Below are 24,763 nucleotides of genomic sequence, written 5' to 3' on the forward strand. Positions count from 1 at the left end.
GGTTTCAGGCAAACAATCCCAATCAACTATATTCTTTACAGCAGCTTCTAAAACTAGATTGCTGTAGGCTTTATTCCTTTCTCAGAAAAAATATCATGCTGCTTGAAAAATAAAAGGCGGGGGGGGGGGGAAATATCAAACTGCCTTCAAAAATCTTAATCCTAGTAGTTATGCACAGGGATTTGGCTAAGATCACTAGAAATGTCTCTGATTAGAGTTTCACTTTGCTATTAACTTCCAATACAAATGCAATTCAAACTATTTGAGTCTACATTGACTATCTGAGGTGGTTTAGAATAAGGTATGTGTATTTTCATTGTTTAACTTGCTGTCCAAATTCACATTCCATATATAAATTTTGTTGGTTTATGAGCACTCAAACTTCTTTGCGCATCTGTCGAACAACAGACTTTTGAGTCCAGATTTCTTTCTGTTTATAAGTGTAATAGTTCCCTTTTTTCTGTTATCCTAGTGTGTTCTCTTCCAGAGAACTAACCTCAATGCATTTTTAACTTTTACTGAGCTAAGTACTTCTGTCCTTTTTGGCAGGAAGCAATTCCATAGCTTCCTTCTCTTCATTTCTAATCTCCTTCCATCTGTCAGCTCAAAACAAAGATGAAGGCAACAGCAGTTTTACCTGACAAAACATCACACGTTGCTATTTGGAGGGACTTTGAGACCCATCAACTGAGGTTTAACTCTCAATGACACCAAAGTTGAAATACTTTTATTCCAACTCCCTGGAAAAACTCACACTTAGAAGATGCTTAAAAACTACCAGGTAGCACCACATTCAAACTTGTATGTTTTATTTTTGTTTTCTGTTATTCAAAATCTATGTTTATAAACACGATTTTCGCACTGCTGCTGACAAGGACAGATAATGTTACAAACATGATCATTTTTCTACTGGTGTTTTTAGTAGCCATACTATTCTGGCCTTTCTCTTCTTTTTTAGTTAGTATCTCGGCTTCTCTCCCACACAGCCCTTCCTGTACACCACTAGGTGCATTCTCAGCTTTCTACAGGAGACTCTTACTACTGTAATAGAACTGGGGATAAAATGCCCTGTAAGTCTAAAGGGATGCAGTGCTTTATTTGAGGTCAACCAATAAGTGCTTACACAGGAAAAGCTCTAATGGGAAACAGCCCTTGAAGACTAAATCTTCTGTTGATTAGTTATTCACTGTACACCAAGCCACCTGCTTCTACAAGGTCCAACTTCTAACACACAAATACTTTTCTTTCAAATTTTGCTTTGTTTCAATTCAATAGGCTGCTTGATTTTGCAGTTACTACACCAGGATCCCTCTGAGTTTGAATTAATTTCAATGAGTAATTCTTATGAATTTGTATCATCTGTTAAAACAGCATTTTAGTTATATGCCTTTTTTCAAACCTGTACACAATTACTGCACTAAGACAGATTCAGAAAACACTGAGAGATACATTTTCTTTTATTATTTGGAAGGCTAAGGCTGCATTTCTTAAATCTTCCTTCTCTCTTCTCTTCCATTGATTAAAATTTCTGGGCAGGTGCCAAGGTGTATTACTTAACAGTGATCCATCAAAAGCTCTATCAGTTGGCATGCCATTTTCTTCTAATTTTCATTAGATTCATTGGTGGATTTCATTGATGGATTCTTAAAAAAAAAAAAAAAAAAAAAAAAAAAAGAGGGTTTTCTGTTTGCTTCTACTGGTTCTATTGCTGTTTAGATAGTATGGACTCACTGCTATGCAGAATATTTTACAGAAACAGACAGGATTTCTGCCATAAGGAATTAAAAGTGTGTGCATTTACTTCGGTAGACTACAACTTTCCAGGTTGTCTGCTTTTAGACAAGGCTGGAAGGAGATTCCAGAGGAAATATCATTCAGCATTGTGCCTATCTTCCTCTTCGGAGCTTGTATTTGTCCTTCACTTTATCATTGTCTTCCATAACATAAATCAGCCAAACTCAGCTAATGTTTCCAAGACAAAAATCAAATGAAATGTGCCATGAGAATAATTATATTCATTTGTACTTGCATGCGCTATAAAAAGACACATTTCGGCTCAGACTTCACAAGGATTTCTTAACCTTCCTTATTGACCTTCTGACTTTCGAACATCCAGAACTCATCTTTTCAAACTATTTCTTGTAACCAAGGTGACATTGTTCGAGAAGCTGGTCTCTACTGAACTACACACATCATGGAGTGTATTATGTGTTTAATACCCTTTAATTCCAGAATATGTTTTGCAACTACATAATTACTATTAGTAATCAGGAAAAAGTGCATCCCTGCCAAGGAACAAGAGTAAAATCTAAATTTTAAGTTCAGGTCATTACCTACACTTAACTATACATTTCTTTTCTTACCCTGCTGTCTTGGTGTCTGGTTGGGACAGACATACTTAAAGCAGAATAGATTACAGCAGAGGTGCTCTAATCAGATAACTAATAAATCTAATACTAAGCAGTATTAGTCCTGTTTAAAAAACACACCCTAAACCACATTCATCCTCTTCTACCATACTACAATCAATATTCTGCCTATAATTAAATTCACACCAGTATAAATGGAAGTAGCATGCCAGTGAATATAGTCCAGAAGCTTCAAAGTACGCTTATTTCAAAGGCAGTAGAGTTGGATATACTGGTATCAGAGCATTTTGATGTAGCACAGTTTTAGTTAGCAGTCTAAGCCAACCAACACCAGACATAATTATTTTATTACACCAGCATTAGTTTGAAATACTTCTTTCTTTAGTCACTTTTAGTGCCTTCATATCTCACCCTGAGGCTGGCCTGCATATAAGATCTCTTTAAAGAGAAAAATATATCTAAGGGCTGGGTTATATCAGCTCCCACATGGCCACTGTTTAATAGCTAGGCTGAACCTGCCCGGTGCTGTAATACAGAACAGGCAAGTGATCCACGGAAAAAAATACATGCTGTGCATATACACAAGAGATATCAAAAAGCACTTTCAGTTGCCCCACATGTTTATTTAACTAACAAAACTTAAATTGGAGCAGATATTACAAGAGGTTTGCAGAGAACACCACGATCGTTAGTCACTGATAGGTCTTTCCAGACTTGTTAGGTGCCCACGGCTGACACACTCTGCTGAATGTTTTCAGCCTTCTCTTTTCTTCTTTTACAGTCTCATCTCTACAGCACTTTGCCTAAGGCTACCATGGTTCTCTTTGCTGCTTCTTCATGTTAGATATGGGGAGAAAGGGCAGTGGGGGGGAAATAAGGAAGAAAGCATCAACTTTTATTCATTTATTTATATAGTTTTTATACACTGCTCATTAGTAATTTCACATAAGACAGTGTGCAGCCTGCTCAGGTTCAGATCTGCATGGACCTTACAGAGGGTCTGGAGAAGCTAATGCTTCTCCTTTTATTTTGCAACTCCTACACAGGCACGCTCACGCTCCCAGTAGGTCACACTTTGCATGCTGAGAAGGAGGGAATTCAAGGGAAAAGAGAGGACGCTGCGAGAAGAGACTGGTCACTGTGGCAGGAACAGTGCGGGATCAGGACACCAGTGTGCCCCTGGGCCTGTGATGCCTGAAGTCAGCCAGGAGCTGCCCATCATCCCTCTCCAGCACAGAAGATACTCAGCAGGGTATAATTCTGTTCTCCCAGCACCTTAGCTCCTGCTAGTCTGCTGATTCCTGCGATAGACGGCTCCTCAATTTGGCCATTTTAAAGTAAATACATCATATTTGAAGCAAGATTTTTGATATTATTTAACTTAGCTGTTTTAAAAACAAGCAGCAAAATATGAGTGCCGTTCCTCCTCCATCTCACCAAAAGATCATACAGGTAAAACCAACTGATTCCTATGACAAGAAGTCTCAGTGAGACTTGAGGACAAAAAGCAAGGCATATACAGCAAAGGGTGGATTTTTGATTCCTCCTCTCTTAGCTATAATCCCAAAGCTGCATGTTCATTTAACTGGCCAGTACAGGAAAAATAACTTAATTTGTCCCTTCTGCCAGCTGGAGGGACTGCTAGAGAGAACAGGCATCGCTGGGACACAAAACAGCCTGTTCATATCCATCCCACCCAGCAGAGGAGCTGTTTCGCTACCTTTGTCACCTTAAGCATTATTTTGCAGAAGGACTGTACTTCCCCAATAGAGTTCCTCACTGAAAGAATCCCCAGAGGTGCTTAAAAGCATATTTCTGACCTGCAACTCTGCATTTTGATGTTGCAGCATCCCCCCTTCTGTAATAGCAATCCAGGACACCACTCACCCCCAGCAATACTCTCCCTCCTGCAGGCAGGAGACTGTAGCAACTCAAGAACACAGAGATTTTAAACAGGCTTTTTTTGGAACTGTGTTGCATCTGTGCCCGAGAATATCAAAGGACAAGTCTCTAAATACACAGATCAGTCAGGTTATGCCCAAGTACCGCTGAAAAAGCAAGTAAAACAGACAAACTTCTTGTAATTGAATATGAAATTATTTTGTTACTCAGTATGGGTCTCCTTACTATATAAATGAGGATATCCTCCTCTTTATGCAAGTCAATTAGCTCTTGGAAGGAAAAGGGTTAGGAAGGAAAAGGGTTAGCAGAATGATTTATTTTTTTTAAATTTATCTGCAGTTCAGATTTTGAATTTATAGTTGGCCTAAATTCTCCTTTATCTCTACACCTTCTTTGCGAGAGGTGAAACAAGTCACTCAGGGGAACAGCATTTCAGGAAAAACTCATTTATTTGTTTGTTTTTCATTTTGCCAAGTCCTGTGAATCATAATCAAATCCTGAATGAAACCACTGTGGAGATTTAGCTAGCTCAGCTCTTTAGCTCTCTCACTCCAAAAGAAGAGTTTGATCCATAGAGAAAGCACAGAGAAGAAAGGAAGCAGGCAAGCCTAGGGAAGCAAAATTTGGCTAATTGAGTTATGCTGTGTTCAGAGCCAAGCTAATGTTAGCAGTTGATATCAGTGTAATCCTGACATAAGAAGCCTGCTGATCAAATAGAAGAGATAAACATACAGCCACATTTTCAAAGGGTGCTAAACTCCCAGTTGTTTTCCTGTTCTACAAGGAGCTCTCAGTGTTCAGGAGCTTTGAAGACTGGCTCACAGCACTCTCTGTGAAGTTGGCTGGGGGAAAAAATACAAACCAAAAATCCCCAAAGAATGTTCATAAAGTTAATTGGCATAATCCACTCAAAAGGGAAGGGCCTAGCAAAAAAGAATCCTGGAACCTGGGAAGAGAAAGAACCTAAGTGAAGGGATTGGGAGAGGGGTCAGTAAGTGTAATTCTTGCTGCTTTTGTATACTACAGAAAGCACAATGCTTTCCCTCATGACGAACACACAGCAGTTGTAGATTACTTTGCTATTTATGAACTTGGACTGCATTAGCCCTAGTTAAAATGCTGAAACTCTCTTGAAACCTATGGATGCAGCTGGGAGCTCAAGAGGAATTATGTCAAAACCTCTTATCCTTCATGTGCACACACTCGTTTCTGTCCTCCTAAACCTTTAAAACTTCTCCTCCCAAGCCATGCACAGATACTGAGGCTCAGTTTTGGAAATGCAGAGATGGCTTCAAACTTTCAGAATTCAGACTGTCTGTTGTGGAATGAATCAGAGATCTCAAAGGACCATCAAAAAATTCAGAATCATTTTTCAGACACGTTGAAACATTTGAAAAACACAAATGAGCAGAACTGAGCTACTAAACCATTTGTTATTATCAAGCAGATAGAACAAAAAGGGAAGCATGTAATATAAAATGTATATGTATTCATCAACAAGACTGAAACATGAATTCTAGTCTCTTCACAACTTTAACTTCAGTGCAAAAGAACAAGATGACATATGGAAATTAAGAAGTTCTGAGAAGAAAACTAATCATCAAGTGCCTTGCAGAAACACTGATGTGTTATTCTGTCACTAAATTACAGAAGAAAACTCATCTGAAGGTAACCAGGCTTAGCACACCTGGGTTATTTTTGTAAAAACAGAGCAACTAGAGCATAGAGGTATCGCTTTTTAGCTGCATCCTTGCTGTACACATTTGGGAGAACACATCAACAATACCAGCTGTTACCTGATGCAAGTCATGAGGTATTAAAAGCTTTTGAACCTTAAAGCAAGAAGAAGTGAAATGCATGGACCACTACAAAACCAAGGAAAATAAACTACATTTACATTAAAAAGGAAAAAGATAGACCACTAGAGATCATCATCCTGTCCTTTGTAAAATATGTGCAACAACACTGAAAGAAATCAGCATTAGCCACACATGACACGGACTAGAACCAAACCAACTTTTGCACAGAAGAAAATGCATTAGCAGAGATATGTGGGAGGTCAATTTTTCCATAAAACGAACTCTGAAAAAAATAAAGCTTAGAAGTATGCTTTTAGGAAAATCAAAACAACATAGAGTCAGGTTTTTTTCCCCACAATCATAAATATTACAGTCTCTCTTCTGACACATCTCCCATTTATGTAACTATGAAGCATAACATGAACTATACTTCAATCCCATACAATATTATGCTATTGGTAATGATTCCCCTAGCACTACAGGCCGAACTTAGACAGGTATTTGTACTAGGATACAGTTCACACTCAAGACCTGTTCTATCTCCTATGTGCACACAGACTTGAAACCAGAAAGTCAAAGCAGAGAAAGCAAGATGGACAAATTCTTTAAAAAAAAAAAAAAATGGGGAACTACTAATGTATTAATTCTGTCTTTATTTTTGCAAATATGAAATATGTCATGACCAAAAGCAGGTCAGTCTTCTTTGTAGCTCTAATCTAATAATTTATTTCTGCATTTCTACAGAGCATCTGAGACTGAGCATTAGCCTGTTACTGACAGAGACCAGCCACGCTTATAAGGGACTTGGTACCAAAATGTCAGTTCAACCTGTCTGGAGAGATTTTTAGGTGCAATCCAAGTAGATGCAATGCTAGAAAATTTACTTTAGATAAGACTAAACCAGAGTTGGATTTTACTGTTAGCTATCCTCATACTAGGAAGTCACAAATCATCAAAATAAAGCCTTGAGGGTAACTTGGGGACTACATCCACGCTTAGTAGGTGAACACCACATAATCCTCTTGATTTCACTAAATCACTTCAGCTTCAATAACAAGTTACCACTAAACCGGCACATTTAAGTGAGGTAAATCAGAAATAGTTTAACAGAGAAGTAACTTGAACTTCAAATTGGAAAATAACGTTTCTTTACAAAGGTATTTCTATCATCAGTAATATTCAGAGAGGCACTGGTAAAAAGCATACATGGAAACAGTTCAGAATAGAGAGATACAATCCAGCTATGAGGAAAGGAATGTAGTACTTGCTCCCAGACTGTTCTTCTATTCTGAAGTCTTTGAAAAAGTATGTAAAACTATGACTGTCTGGGTACTCTCAAGAAATAGGACTCCACTGTACTACAGATAAAGATATGAAGGTACAATGAAAAACCTGCTTGTCCTATAATCCACAGATCAGAAAGTGCAAGTGGGGGGATAAAAGTAGTACGAAAAACTTTTCAAATTCTCCTTTCAAATGAGATCATCTCATATTTTGTAGCCCAGAACGTTCAAGTGGACAATCTGCTTCATTTTCTGTTTTCAAATAAACTTACACAAAACAGTTGTTGTTAATATGCTGCTTACACGAATTATAAGCAACAGACCAAATGCATCAAAGGAGGTACTAATAAGCAACATGGTCATGAGAAAGTCACAGTATCATGGACTGTGAAAAATGCAAAGCAAGAAATATCCAGAAACATTAGACATGTGAGGTACCTGTCAAACCTAATTAAGCCACTGTTCTTTTGACAGAATAGATTCAAAAGTGCTGCTGATCTTACTGTCTTGAGTTCAGTGGCTTGAGGGAAACTCCTCTGATAGGAATGTTTCCCCTTCAAGAATTATTGAGCAACTAAATATGCATCCATTTGGACCAAAATATGTACACTAACTTATGTATGAACATGTATGCATAATGCTAATATATTTCAGTGATCATATTAAGGTAAAATGAATTGCTCTGTAGCAGCCATCTTAAAAGCAACTGAAGAAAGTAAAAGTATAAATTAATCTGAGCTTTTTGGGCCTAGTTTTTGTTTATTTCCTAAGACAGTATTCACCATTTTGACTTCTTTCAAGATGATCATTTTCACATGTATATCTATTATGATTAAAAATAATTTACTATAAATTCTTCCTAAACAAAAGATGAAGGAATATTCAAGTAAAGATCATGTAAAATCCTCTTAAAGTGCAAACCCTAGAAGCAGATAACTAAAGCTCCTATGAACTCTCCAGTTTTATCAGTATCTCAGGCTTCTGTTTTGTCTATTTATTCCTTTGAGCACTGGCTTGTTTTTTTCTGTGTATTTTTATGTGGACCGGTATAAACCAGCATTATAAGCTTAGGGCTGAGTTTTTAAGTCAGACTAGAAGACAACTTTTTCAGAAGCATATAAAGTTTGATTCTGTTCTCAGAAGTCACATTTATATGCACTTAGTTGGGCCTGGGAAATATGTGAATATATGTTTTGCATGTGTGGCATCATGAATAATTATCTTATTTCAGAATATCAGTATTGAAGCTCGTTTGCTACCAGGAAAAGTAGAACCCTCTGTCTACAATAGAACATTATTACAGAACTGAGATCTCAAAAAATTCCAACAGGAGCAAAATGTTCCCATTTTCTTCCTTCTTATAAACTCTAATTCACAAGACAACGAACCTTAAAGTGAACAGGAAAAAAAATCAAGAAAAATAATTATATAAGTTTTAAGGGACCAGATGAAAAAAAATCATGGAACTGTTTTCAGTAAACTTGTTTTTAAATGTTTTCAGCATCAATAAGGAAGTTTGTATTGTTGTTTTGTCCGAGACAAGTGCAGGATCTACCCTGCCTCAACCTGGGGAATCAAATTTTTTGTTAAATTGGTAAGTCAATTATTAACATTACTTGTTATCACTTCAAGATGATTTGACTATTATCTTCCAAGCTTACAGATCATCATACATTGAAATAAAGTAAGCCACTTGCAAAGGGAAAAGACAGAGTAAGTCTAACTTTTGAAAAGATTATGCACACAAGAATACCTGCTGTGACACCAGCTTTTTACTCCTTCAGTCACCAGTGAGTCTTAACTTACCACAGGCATAATCCCCTTGTGTTTATAATCACATTTTCCAGCATGAAAAGCCAATTATATATAAACATTAAACAATGCACTATATTTTCAGCAAAGCAGATCACATGTATTTCTTTCTAGCATACTTATAAGTGCATTGCCAAGCAACTGTGACACAGACACTTTGAATTTCAGTTTAAGTCTATAGAAAGCCACTGTAGTCAGTTCAACCAAAAGCTCTCTGACCATAAAAACATTCCTATTTGGTTAGAACTTCAAGCAATAATGCACATCTTTGCACACTTTGCTTCTCTGTCAAGTATGTTTGAAATAGCTCATGGAGTCCAGCAGTCCACGTACCTGCTTCTATTTATGCCACACTCCTGAATTTTTAAAACATCCTTTTCATGACAGCACTATAAGGAATACCACATATTTTTGCAAAGATACAGGTACTCAGCTCCATTAGCCAGTCACCTCAGAATAGCTTAAAGTCCTTGGAGAGGCAAAGGAAAACAACACACCCCCTCAGGGGACCGTTACCTTTTTTCACTGAGGAAGGCTCTTCCCTACAGGCCTGAGACCCTGGGGACAATCCCAGGCAGCCTGCAATCCCAAAGGGGCTCCTGAAAGTTTTGTAGACTTCTCTAAGCTTCGCTAGCTGCCGTAATGATCTCTCAGCTGAGTCCCACCGTGAGCCTTGCTCAGCCACCCCGGGCTGCCTTAGACATCCCTTCAATTTTTCTAACTTGTGCAGGTTTTACAAGTTCTTCTGATACTCAGTGTTCTATCCACAGACTCAGCAGTACACAGGCTGGTTTTGAGATTAGGTGTCCCTGAGACGTCAGAAAACAACCTCCTCAAGAACTATACCATTCTTGACTCTTTTTGTGCATTTTATAAGTTTTCTGTGTACTCCTCCTTCTCTTGGCCCTTGTATGCAGCTCTATTTTTGTTGTCTTCCCTCAGATTCAGTTAATCAAATTACACTTTCTCAGCATACACCTAAATCAAGTCACAGAACTAAAGCTTTTGCTTCAATCATGGTTCACCAGGCACATTATACTCCATATTATTAGCTTTCCACAATGCCATGTCTTCTTCCAATGTTGACCTCCAATCCTTTTTTCCTGTTTCTCCTACCAGTCATTTGTCAATTTTACCATACGCTCTTAATTCCTTTAAATTGTGTTAGACTTATCAAGCCTGCTTTCCAATTTAAGTTCATCCATCCTCTTACTGCTGCTTGTATTTTCCATCAACAGTCCTTTACTACTATATTTTTCTCTACTTCAGAGCACTTACTACTAGGAATTTATCAAAATCAAATGATAGGCATCATCTCAGAGCATCTCGTGTTGCTGTTCGCAAACATGCAGGGCCAAAAGTGCTAAAATCTTGGCAAACAGTTTCATTCTCATTTGGATTTGTAAAGGTTCAGTGCAAAGCTTCTCGGCCTCATCTACATTTGAAAAATTCCTCAATCCTACAATGATTTTAAAATACTCTCAAAATTGCCAGAGGCAGTTCAGTATCGGTTCTGGAGTCTCCTGATGGGCATGGGAAATGTGTGAGGCCTTTAGGGACAGATTCTTTTGTCTCACGTCAACTGCCCAGTACCCAGATAACATGCAGCCCTACAGAAAACAGCTTCAACCTGCACAACTTTTCTGTATTTCATTTGATTCTGATGAATAAGATCTGACATAGTGATTGTTTGCTTCATATTTGCTGTGCAGTTTTTATATTTTACAGGGAAAAGCACTATTTTATTTATTGCTGATGTCTGATTGTACTTAGGTTCAAATTCTTTGCAGTAAGTTCATCTTCTTAACTACACAATCCCCTTCAGAGTCCTCTGATAATGGTTCCAAGAACAAAAATGTTTCGAATCAAGCACATGTTCTTTTGTAAGCCAAAAGTTATCATGCTTCTCCAAGGAGGAAATAGGAAAGATCAACTCCAGTTTTGCAGTACTATAAGCACATAAACTACTGAAAGCAACTCAGTACACTTAATACTAACTGTTCATGAAATATATTACATTTGGCTTATACAGTGGTAGAAATTGGTGTGGAAGAAAGGGGAGCTCTTCTGCAGATATTCTAACAAGAAACTCATTACAAAAAAACAAACTACCAGAGCAGGTAAGATGCAATGTTATTTTGGAAATCATTATAAGTGTTTAAGGCAGAACAATTTCAGACCACAATAAATAACCACCTGCCAAGTAGTTGGTCCTGAGGCTGAGGAAATAGAATGGCTGCATTACAGATAAAATTTAAGTTTGCTTTAATGTTAGCTTTAATCAACTTTGCTGCACACTTCGACAGAACAATGGAATAACCATAACCACATATTTGATATGCACTGCAGAAAGTCAAAATAGACATGTTACTTTGCTGAATATGTGACCCATTATCTATAGGAGGCAGATCAAAGACAAGAGTTCTCTTTCTTGATTTGAACATGAAAGAGTTCACTAAAAAAGCATGATGGTTTACCTTGTTTTAACCATCCCCACTAAAGCATTGTAGAAAATATACAGAACACAAAGGATGTTCTGCTGCTTTGACAGATTCCACTGATGACCAACAGAGGCAGAAAAGTAGATCCCTTTGAGCTAGTGCTCCAAACAAAACAGAAAAAGCCCATGATCCACATTCAGAAAAGAGAAATAAGGCATTAATCTTGTGGCCCAATCCCTACACTAAGGCAGAGCCATACCCGAACCATAAGCAGAAAGAATGTAAAAAGATATTAGATAACATGTGGCCCTTATTCTCTAATTTATAGTATGATAAAAGGATTGAAAATCCTTTGGCTTGCAGAACAAATGTAAATATAGTTGTTTAGTTTTTCACTTCATCTGGAATAGAATTTTGGGAGAAGAGTAAAAAGAATAGGGTCTCTCTAGATCTTTTGTATTACTTACCAAATTTTAGACCCCTGCATTCTCAGTTTAGTAAGAAACCATGTTTAAATAAGGAAGAGGAAAATTAGAAAAAGTGAAAAAATCCATTTCTGAACCTATCTCTTGCTGTGAGATGTTGGTTTTAAAATACATAAGGCAGATGGAAGCATGGATTTTAACCTTTTTAACCTTTAACTTTGTGGTCAGGAAAAATGACATACCAGAGATGTGGACTTCATTTTTGTCTCTATCAGCGGATTCCTCATTAAATTCTTCCAGAAACTGAAATAAATACGTTAGCAGTATCCTAGCAGGTATGCTTTAATTCCCTGTGAGGACTACCACTTCACAGCTCAGGACTGTAAGACATTCAGGTTTGAAGAGTATTGTTTTACTCAGTATCTTAGAACAAGTTCTTCCAAAATTTCACAGCTCCTTGCAAGGGATTAAGCTTTAGATTGTCTTTATAAGTGCTGTTATCCTACTTTACAAAGGATATCAAAGGCAAAGTGAATCCCTAAGTTTAGGTACCTTTTTCCCAAGGCCTAGCAATAAATAAAAACTAAAGTATTCTTATTTTCAGCTACAGATCTCATGTACTGGAAAGAGCCAGCTTCAGTTTGGGCCACACTTTGTCTGGTACTGAAGAAGCATACAAAAACAGCATCACCCTCACAAACAGTCCAAAACCTACTGCTTATGGCACACACACCACACTTCAACATAAATCAGTCACGACACTGTCCTCTCTCCTCTGAGTGGGTTCTGAGCCAGCATCCCAGCACAGTGCAAGAGATCAGCGCTTTGATCAACCTGCCATCATTCAGGTGCGACATCTGCCAGGATCCCAACTACTTCTGCTCATTCAAGACCCTGTAATATTCTTTTAATTAACTCCAATGTCCTAGCCAAATCCCATTTTAACTAATTATATTCAGTCTGCCTAACACGCTCCCTGTATTTTGAGCCTGAATAGGTTATTCTTCACTTTCCTGCCCAAAGATTTATGTAGCTATCTTGTGCAAAACGGTATTTAAGGTTTCTAAAAGCAGAAGTCGTTGCAGGTCAGACACAGACTTATTGCATTAGTCTCTCCTCTCTGTAGATTTACAAATGAAGACAGTGGTGACATCATTGTATTTTTGTTTGTGTCCAAAGCTCTTAACACTGCTTATCTTTTAAAAAGCCAACATAGGAAGTCATGCAATTTCCTGATAAAATAGTAAAGATTAAGTACCTGAAAGTGACATAACTTTCTGCAGGAGCCTTCAGCTGCAACACCTCAGCAAAACCTCTAATTAAGAACAGCAGCAAAGAAAGTTTAACTGAATTTTGTTCATACACTATCAATAGATTAGTATTGACAAAGATATTTTCCTCTGCTAGAAAAAAAGTGTCCCAGTGATGAACTGGGAGATATTTTGCTGGATCAGGCCTAAGCCAGAGCTGTTTTTAACTGAAACTTGAAATCATTACATTACTGAGCTGTTTTCAAGGTTCTGAGTCCACTGGTCAGATGTGAAAAAACTCCAGCCCCTGCTGTCATGCAGGCATAATAGCTAAGACAGGACATGCTTTGTGACAAGTTTCACATGTACAACTCGGTCACTTATCACCTTCAAACAAAATTGTTCAATCATCAACACAAACTTCAAAATTTCAGGAAGGTGCCTACTTGGTTTTTCTCTCCCACAACTTCAATCTCTCTGTTTCTACTGTTATCAGACAAAAAAAAGTATTGAACATCTTTCAGATTCCAGCTCTGCCTTGAGTGGAGATTTGCCCCTACATGCTTCTATGTCCTTTCAGTGGCTTTCCACAACTCTTCCTAAGTCTTGACCAACTTACTCTAGCACTGTTCTCTTCTACTAGTCACTGCATCCTCTCCGCTATTTCTTCCTGCCCTGCAGGTATCACCGCAGCCTTCTTTGGATTAGCAGCTTGATGAGGTAGACGATCAGGTCTGTCACTAAGGTCATATTTGCTTTGTAAAGCACATGCACTTCATGTCACATCCAAGTCCCATCAAAAATCAGAGCTAAGCACACACACACACAAAAAAGTGATAAAGGAAAAAGGTCACATCACACTTGAAATTCTATTTGAACTGAAGGAAACTACATGGATAAAAGGGGCAAGTATTGAACTCTCCACCAAGGAATCCTTCACGCATTTGGGACACTTCCATGTCTACCATCACATCATATTTAGATTATTGATTTCTTTCCTGGTAGACCTGTTTAACACAGCAGTTTGTGTCTCCTGATTACCAAATGAGCTGTCCCTCCTGCTGAAGTACTGTGCCTTGTAGTGTAAATGTGCACAGTGTGATTTACTCCTACGTTCTGTTTCAGAAGGATCTAGGAATTTGTGAACTGTTACGCTGATAGCAGGAAGCTGTTGTGTCCTACTAGGATCAATAGGTTTCACTGCTGCACCTCAGCCCTGCTTTCACAGCAGGTTTCAATCTAAGGATTCATCTGTTATTTTTCAGTCTAAAATCCCCAGGTTTTATACATGTTTTCCTCAACTTTTGGTAGAAAGCAAGGTATAGTAAAGTACAGAGTGTTTCTTGAGTCAGTTGATTACTTACTGGTAGCCTAAGATTTATACAATTAAACAAATTTATCTTCTGGTGATCCTGTAATCTACTTGTGAGCTACACTGATGTACGTGCTCTGACCCTGACCAAAAAATTATCTCCACATACTTTAATTCAGAATCCTCAACACCACATTGCTTGCAGTTTCTGCAGCTTTGCTCCTCTTCAGGCAAAACACAGTTAAACACCAGAAACTCCTAATAACATTCAATGCTGTGTTCACAAGACTGTATAGCTCAGTACCACAAAGCCAAATAGTCACAAGCCCAATACTGACCAATGCAGAAAACAAGCAAAAAGAAAGAAAGTCACATTTTCTAACACCAAGCGAAGATTTTAAACTCCATGGTAGTCTGACAGATAAAACAATACCTCTTGATTTTATTTTCATTTCCAGAAGCAGATAATGATGTCTTCAGGGCAGCCTTCAAATCTGCAGCTTTATATAACACTATCCCAAATAACAGCTTTTCCTCTGTGGAAGTACTAGCAATGTGCTAGATTCAGGAGTGACCCTGAGGGAAGCAAATGGGAGTGTTGTTAGGATGTAAACCTGTTATCAGTCACGGGGAATCCCTGATGACTGTGTTTTGTCTTTATCCACCGTAGATAAATACAAGGTATGACTGAAAATGACAATACTCCACCTTCAAGTACGTAGGGAACCTAAGATACCTACAAGACAGAAAAACTAGAACAAAAGACAAGTATAGAGTGAAGGGGCTGCTTCTTGGGTCTATCCTACAAAACATAGAACTGTGAATATGAACATACCAGGAATAAAAATAAGTTATTATAGCACAAGTTTTCTTTCCAGCCTTTCGACACCAAACCATCAGGGAGAAGCTCCTCAAGAGATGGGAAGCCAGGGGATAATCCAGCCAGCAGAGCAGCCTCACTCGGCAGGGTCCAGCCCACAATGTCCAACCAATGCAAGACAGAGGTTTAAGCCAGGTTCAAACACAAGTCCAGATTATCAGGCAGTTTCACAGTGATAAGGCAGATGTGAGTTCAAGCCGTAAAGTCAATCCATATTTTAGGATCATACATAGCCCAGGTAGCAACAGGCAGGTCCAGAGAGATGCGACAGTTCTGAGATCAAGCTGGGGAGTCAGTCCATGGCCGGGCAGGCTGCCAGTGGTGGCTGAGCTGGAAATCAGCAGTTGCACAGCACTGCTCAAACATGGAGCAAAGGTTCAAGATTGAGTTTAAATAAGAATCCTGAGCCCATAACTGAGGATGGGGTGAGGAGAGTTGGAGGCCCATCAGGCCCCAGCTGTGGCTCATCAGAACCACAACAGCCTATTAGTGCTACCAAGGCTCTGAAAACTGCATAAAACCTCTGCAAAGGAATAAGGTTAGTTCATTAATGGAAGTATAAGCTTAGAAGAAACACACAGGATATCTGCTTTGCTGTTGCATGAGAGAAAAATTAGCCAATGTTAAAGAGATTATCTATAAGGTAGTTTCATTTTGAGCTAACTCTAGCCATCCATACTTTGGTGGTGTATATAAAATAAGAATTGTATTCAGATGAAACTGCTCTGTTCAGTGTTTCAGTTTACTGATACAGCATTTCAATTGCCCTTCAAAGCATTTACAGAATTCAAGCAAACTTTCTGCAGATTGCCTAAGGGATCTCTCAATGATGCCCTTCATTGACAGATACGATGATACAAACTCTTGGTTTCGTGAAGTTTTGGTAACCTCCAAGGAAATTTGGACACATTACTGGTATCTATTAATCATACACACTGCTTGTAAAGCAGTCTAATAAAAAACAACGGCAGCAGAACATACAATGGTCACCATTGAATGTGTTTGCCAAAAGTTGCTATTACATCAGTCAGACTATCCTCTTCCATGGAACAATCCTTGGTCTCCTTCAGCAAGTTATTTTGAAATAAATCTGTGTATTTTTCAGTTAACTCTAGAGCTAACATCTGGCATTTGCCTGTTCTCACTGTTTGTCTCAGAGCTGTCTGTTCTGGTTGAGCAACAAGACAGACAAACTAGTTAAGTAAAACTGGAATCTCCAGTACAACCCAAGAAAGCTTTGCAAAATTCGATAGGTTGCTGAAGGACTATTACCTGACATGTTTCATACTGGGGAAAATCCGATACTACCATCGTACATGAAGGCAGGCATGCACAGTATTTCTCTGAGCAGAACATCCGAACTTTTATAATTGACATTTTCCTGCTACCAATGGAGTACGCTGTCGTTTGCACAGTTATCTGAGGCAGCTTCTATACATATAGATTTCATTAAAGATTTCTGTGTTACGGAATTTAGTTAGACTCTTTTCATGGCCTTTTACTCTTCATAGTTAATAGGATTTCAGACAACTTCAGTATGAAATTTAATCATGTATCCATCTACCTTTGGTTTAACACATTGAGTACTTAAAAAGCTCACTGCCATCCAGCTCTTATCACTCATGATGTATTCTAGATGTCTGAACATACAAATTTCATATACAATTACTAGAGAAAATTCAGACCTTGATGACATTATATTCTTTGCAGTTACAGTAACTTTAATAGCTAAAGACAACTGGTGATAGAGCTGAATGCATCATAAACCAAATAGCTCCCTTTTATAGTTAACCAAACAGCTTCTTCCTCCCCCTGCAGTAACTGAAGAACAAATTATCAATAATAGGCAGATGGCCATTAGCATAATCCATAAAGCCAGAAGATATTACAGTATTTTGTATCTATCAACACTGATTAGCAGCATAACGTTTAATTAGCCTCTATGAAGAGAACAGTGAGTAACAGGGTAGGGATATGACAAAGGAAATGGTTTTAATAATACACTGGATGTTTTTCAAAGTGAAATAATTTCCAGCTCACAGGCTCTTCAGCGAAGGATGTTTTAGCAAGGATTGGTTCAGAATGCACACATTGATCAAAACAAGGAAAATTACAAGTTTTAATAGGTGTAAATTTAGGTAAAGTATTAGAATCTGAGCAAAAATAATCTTGTATGATCTGAATCTATTCTAGCTCGCCAGTTAAAAAAGCAAATAGATTAAGGAATAGAGTCATTTTGTGATTGTAGAAAAAAATGTTTCCATATTAAAGCCTGGTGAGCATTAAAAAACTTTCCACGGATTATGTCCAACAGGCCTTTGACAAATCCTCTTTTGCTGGCCTTCATTAAACCCAATATACACCTGTATCTAACTATATAAAAATATAAACTCAAAGTCCAAAGACAACAAAACATAACAGCTTAAGTCTCAAATATTTATTAAGTAGTACAGAAAAAACAGTGATTTAGCCTTAGTAATTTCCTGTTTTGCTCTCTTCTATAGTGGCAACAAATAATGTAGTATAGGTAGCTTGCTTTTCAGGTGAAAAACCTGAATTTAATTTTTATGGAAACATTGAAAGCTGCATGTTAGATGGAACAATGTTTTCAAAATACCTTGTATATCTGATGGAGAGATCTGAGCCCTTTATCATAAAGCTTAATGTAACTCCATGTGAACAAAATGCAGAAAGCACACAGAGAAGGGAATGACTATCACTAACATGCCTTGAAATGCACACACTGTGAAGTGGAACTTGCATGTCCAAGTTCAGCAGAGAAAAGTTCTGAGTCAGAGAAGACAAGAGTATCGTTTTCATCTGTCATCTATATTTGATATTTTAGTGTATCACTATTCTTTCCAACACAATCTCTTCCACTCAGGTTATCTGAATGGGAAAACACGCACGTGTACAACTGCTGATGGTAAAGGTGAAAGTGTAACACAGATATTGAGATAGTTTGGACATGCATTGGGGGAACAGAGATGTGGCACTGAAGTACAAAATTTAAAGCTCTTGCAGTGCAATACAGTCCTGTTAGTCTGTTATTAGCTGTATTGAAGACATCGCTACAGAAAAACATGCAGTAATACCAATGGCTGCGGATCTAAGGTATTTTCTTTCCTCCTCTGTCTGAACAAGATGGTTATTAGCTCAGTGGAGAATGGAAACAGCTGATAGAACTGGGGCAGAACTGTCACTCAGAAACGTGGACAGAATAAGAGACAGAAAGAAGTTCCTAGACTGGCCAGTAACATTGACAAGTACCTGAAAATCAGTGGTTTTATTTCACTCTTTAGATTCAAAACACGGATGGCTCCTGGTGTAGACAGTATACAATGGGAGAACAAGAAAGGTTCCGTGTGAGAATATCCACTTCAATAAGCCATTTTCTCCTTATGCATGCAATTGAGTGAGATAAGCATCTGTGCAGGGAAGTGAAGATGCAGTCACAAGCCACAAGCACAGGGGACTAGCCAAAGTCAGATACAAACCAGACAGAGATACGTCATTTGTCAGGGACAGGCTGTGTACCTGCAGATGCCTCACTGAAATGCACAACCTTCAAAAGCTGAAACATACCCCCTGTTTGCAGAGAAAACAGCACATAGGTAGGAGGTGTATCAAATGGTACAACCTACAGCAACAAAAACATTTAGAAGGGACACATTGTTGAATTAGTTTGATCGTCAAACAGGACTTCATATCCCTACCCATTCTTTGCGACAAAAAGTGTTTTTGGACAAGTAAGTCATTCCAGCGTTCCAGGTGGGAAATGCAAGAGAACTTCCTTTTCTTCCTACTTAGAAAGAGCTTAAGAAAACTGCAAGTCATGGTGCTGCTCAACTTCATAAAGCTGTTTCATTAACTGTGCCCACCTCACCTGAGGCTCAGCTCAGCCTATATTAGCAGCTTCACAGGATGACAAAATGTGCTTCTCAAATCTATTTTCTGCCTCTACCTGGAAAGGGAAAGGAAACATTACCTGGACACTAAGCGAAGATCTCTTCTAACTCTCAGGTTGTTCATCTTTTCACTTTGTATGTTGATAACTCTGGGCATCTCTCATCCCCAGTTCAACAGCTTCACTCTTTTTCATAGAAGAAAGCATACAAAATCTAGAGGTAGAGCATGCTACCTTAAACATCAATCTTTTACATGGTTCCATTGCTTGACATAACCACAGCTTGCACTTTCTTTTTGCATATTAATATGCTGCATGTTTTCCAATTAGTCACAGCAAATTAACCTGTCCTTGCCTTCTCATAGGCAAGGACAGTTCAGTTGGCCTCACTGCAGCATTATTACATCTAGTGAATTCTTAGCTAAGAATAAAGGTATTAAAATTATTTTTTTGAGTTAAAGTCATATTAAACTTCTTGCACTGCAGTTCATTTGGATGGAAAAACACTCATCTGCATAGTGCTTAGAGAGCCTACCTACTTAAAAGGATGAAGAAATTTAGTGACTTTTTATTCTGAGAAAACACAAGTAAATAGGAACATAAACTTCATCTACAAAACCTACTTTAATCCAGATATCCTCAAAACTCTTGTTGGCTTTTTTTGCTGTTGCTGCACTCTAAGCATTGATTTCACAAAGCAATCAGTCATGACTCCAAGATTAACATACTGAGAATAACTGCCCATTCTAAGCTCAGCACTGGGTAGGCACGGTTTAAGTCCTCTTTCCCTAGATGCAACACCTTTACTTTTGTCCACAGTGAATTTAACCAATCTCTCACCCACTACCTTTTTTAAGTTCCATCTGGAAATCCATATCATTAAGCTGGTGTCATGAAAAGGGCTTAATATCATCTTCAGACCTCACTATTTATTGTCTTTTCCAGCTCATTAATGAAGATCAATTGTTACTAATCCCAGACTGGTCCTGCACTGATCCTTAGTCAATGCTATTCCATAATGAAAAGTGATTCCTTGTTTTCTATCCTTTAATCATTTTTCAGTGTATCAAAGAACTCTTCCACTAACTCTGAGGCAAGTTAATATATTTAATAATTTTCAAAGTGAAATAATTTCAAAGTACAAATATAGAAAGTATAACTATAATGCCTCCATGTTTTCACTTAGCAATTAAAATGCAAAATTCTACAATTAGTACTAATCAGGAAATCAATTCATTTATCAGCAAAAATAAATGGACCTCTTGAAAAGGATCAGAGTTGCAGCGTTCAGGCCAGGCATAGTATTATCAACTCTTTTAGTTACCAAAGAACCAGGAACAGAAATTACTTTCAGCCTTTTATAAAGTTGTCAAGAGCTACAGATGATCAAGAAGTTACTGAAGTACTTGCCCTCTTAAATACCTATTCTCTTGCCTGTGAATTTTTTGACTGTAGGATTATTTCTTAGTCAACTAAAGTGTTAATACCAAACTCAATATGCTGCCATAGGAAATCACATTTTTTCCCTTAATCTGAGAGAAATTAATTAAAATACCTCTTTTCCTTTAAATGTGCAATTAGTAGAGACATTTTCAGTTGCCGAGGTGACAATTTCAATCTTCACACTTGACATAAAAGGTGACATATTTTTAGACAATACAGTAGACTAGAACATTTTAAATATTTTAGAGTGTGGTAATTGCAGATCTGCTGGCACAAAATCAAATACAGGAATGGCAAATGTTGTACTTAAATAATTTGAGGCAAACAATGTCTCATGTCTTCTGCCTGTGTCAGCTTCAAATTAATGCATGTCAGTAAAACGCCTGTGTTAAATCCTACACTTGCTTACATCGCTATGCTCATCTTTAAGTTTTCTGTAGACATTACTTGTGCATGTGATAAGGAGAGTTTCAATGCCCTAGAATATCCTTCGCCGTTGGCATCTCAAGAAGCTGTTTTTCTCAAGTAGATTACTTTAGATTTGTCTTAGACAAAATACATAAAATAACTCTGAAGAGCTGCAAACCCATCTTAGCACATTTGTATTTTCTCTGCCACACAGAGTCTACGAGGGTTTTGAAATAACGTGTAACTCATAGTGGATGAGTCAGCCTGAAGATGGCAAGACTTGGTCTGAAATCACAGCAAGAGCTACTTGATCTGGCTTCTTCACCAGACTTATTTTTTGAAGTTGCACCTGCACTTCCAGGGGAGAAGAAGGAATACTTGACAGTGACCATAATAAATGTCAAAATATTTCTACCACACAATCAAATTATTGGACTGCAATATAGACAGGGAAAGGAGAACATCATTTGCAAGAAGCAGTGCTTAGCAGCATTCTTAGGAACTTATCATGTTCTCAATTTGCTGTTATTTTGTGACTTTTGAACATGGCAAGAATCACAGTCCTGTAACAGGTAAAAGCCCACTTGAGGGAATATGTTGATGTCTCAGTGTTAGCAATATCTAAACCAAGATACATCTTCTATATGAGCTATTTTTAACTAATAAGGCTGTCAATATTCTTGTACTGCAAGTACCTAAGTTATAGCTGTAGTCAATTCCAGGAACTGCTCAGAGTTTTCAGCTTTGCTAAAATCTATGAATGCACTTCCATCTCTCTTAACCCAGCAACGCATTTCTTATTTAGGGTGAAAAAAAAAAATGAAAGGAAATGAAGTCTTATTGAGTAATGATACAATATGATATTGTTAACATGAAGAAATTAATAAGAGGTCTGATACTGAAACAATTAACTGGGTAAAGGGTTCACAATTACATGAAAAGCCTCGTATGGGGTTTTAATACTTTTGTTGTCAAAGAACAACTTTCTTGTACACATGTTCAATTTTTTTTAAAGAATGTTTCATTTTTAATGTTTGAATCTTAGCTGGCCAACAAAAAAAAAAAAAAAAAATCACATGGAATAGGAGCCTTTGTAAGAAGAAACCATAAAGTTATTCACTGAAAAGCCAAGCTTGACTGCAGTTAATTAGGAAAAAATCAGATTAAAATCTAGAGACAATGAAATGAGGAGTTTAATATAGATTAGAAACACATTATTATAAACTGTCATGATGTAGTCCTGTTACAAATTCAGTGAAGTCAATAAAGCCCAAGATTGCTTAAAATTAATGAGGTCACCCCTCAGACTCCTCCAAGCTAAAGAGCCCCAGCTCCCTCAGCCTTTCCTCACATAGAAGATGCTCCACTCCATCTTCGTGGCTGCACTGGACTCTCTCCAGCAGTTCCCTGTCCTTCTGGAACTGAGGGGCCACAACTGGACACAACATTCCAGATGTGGTCTCACCAGGGCAGAGTAGAGGGGCAGGAGAACCTCTCTGACCTACTGACCACCCCCCTTCTTATCAACCCCAGGTACCATTGGCCTTCCTGGCCAGAAGGGCACAGTGCTGGTTCATGGTCATCTTGCTGTCCACCAGGACCCCCAGATCCCTTTCCCCTACACTGGTACCTGGACTGGTGACCCTAACTTGGGGGAAAAAAACAAAACAAAACAAACAAAAAATGTTCTCCATAGAGTTTGGGCTCATTTACGAATATTTCCCAATAAGTGTAGTTCCATTACTTTGACATATCTATTATTTTTTGCTATAGCAATGACCGGTCTTGAGATTCCACAGGTTCCTCTTGAGCTGCAAATAAAAGCTATATGCCACCTAACTGCCTTATAGATGGTCATTTCTCTGCACATATCAATAATGCAAACAGCAGTAGATGGACGTCACAAATACACGCTGTTTCAGGAAACCAGACAGCTGATGTCTCTCCCATAAAGCTTAGCAAATAAAAAGAAAAATTTCCAATTGCATTTCAGTGGCTTTGCTCTTTGGTAACTTGAACGCTACTTTTCACTGGCCCATAGCCAAAGTTCATTGGAGTCAGTGGGAATCTTTCCATTTGCTTCAGCAGCCTTTGGATTAGGTCCATATTAGCTTTCAGATTTGTTCATACATTTCAGATATATCTGGCATTTGTTTTCAAAGGCGCAGTGTGTAGTACAATAGCCTGTTTGCTGAATGCAATTTGACATAATGTACTTTACCATTATAATAACTAAAAAATTCTTTCCCTTCTTGGTACATTGCTTACATTTGTGCTAATCAAACAGTAAATTAATTTGTATTACCCAGGTAACAAATGAGTTGCCTAAGGAAGTAATAGGTGAATTCTTAATACATTCTTTCACTGGAATACTTAAATTAGATCATGTTTTCCTTGAGACACAGAGATGTAAGCTGAAAAAACAGCTGCTGTTTTAGAACTATAGCATCAATTTACACTTTCAGAGATTACATTTAATGGCTGTAAAAGCCACTTATAATATTTAACATTCTCTATAATAGCTAAGAAATGATCTGTCTTCACAGTATAGACTGCAATCTGAATTATTTTCTAGAACTGCATTAATGCTCTGAAAGTATACTCTCACCATTGTATATTTTTACCCATTAAATTCAACTGTGATTTTGTTTAGTGCTCTTACCATGTGTAAACAAGTCTTCAACTATCTGAGCTGGTATCAATTAACTGTATTGGATGGAAGAACATAAGAAGCTGAGATACTAGATCCTTCTGAACTGCCTTCTCTCACTTCATCTAGGCCAGGAAAATACTCTTTAGCAGCACACAGTGACAATGCAATAGCGCTGCGCACTAATTGAAGAGAAAGCTGCAGATCATTAGATGAAGAAGATAATCCTAAAATTGTGTCATCTGTCATGTATTCTGATGATAAAAAAAAATTAATATACTAAAACAAATGACTAATAAGTAAAATCGGAGCCCCATTTAGTGAAGAGACACGTCTGTGCAAGAGGAGACTCAAGAGATGATGCTCAGCGCTGGGCTCTGCGGGTGGAAGGGTGGGCAGGCTGGTCCCCGGAGCCTCACATCAGCTGTGCCAAAAATACTGAGCTGCAGCTTCTCACCAGGGAAGGTGCAGATGGCCACATTAGCTCACTTGGACTACACCACATCCCTCCAGCTCAGCAGGTTCATTCTGGTTCATTTAGAAAAGGGAGGACTGCTAAAAACAAGCTTTGAGAAGCTTGAAGCCTTTAGCTGGGGAAAGGTGATGAGCCACAAAGGACACAGAGGACAGCCACTGTGAATCAAAAAAATAAACAATAAATAAAATCGTCCCCCAAAAAAACACCAACCCAGTATGGTCAAGCCTTTAGTGAAAAGCATTTCTCACTTTAAACACCTGCTCCAACCCTTACACCTATCATGGGTGTGACAAGGTGGGGATATTTATTTTCACTCATATCAGCTCATTAGCCCATTTTTGGGTAGAATATGCCCTACCATATTATGCATATCAAAATACATTCCAAAATTTAGGAGACTAGTA

This window comes from Streptopelia decaocto (genome assembly GCF_964273445.1).
Source record: "Streptopelia decaocto genome assembly, chromosome: 10".
Taxonomy (NCBI): Eukaryota; Metazoa; Chordata; class Aves; order Columbiformes; family Columbidae; genus Streptopelia; species Streptopelia decaocto.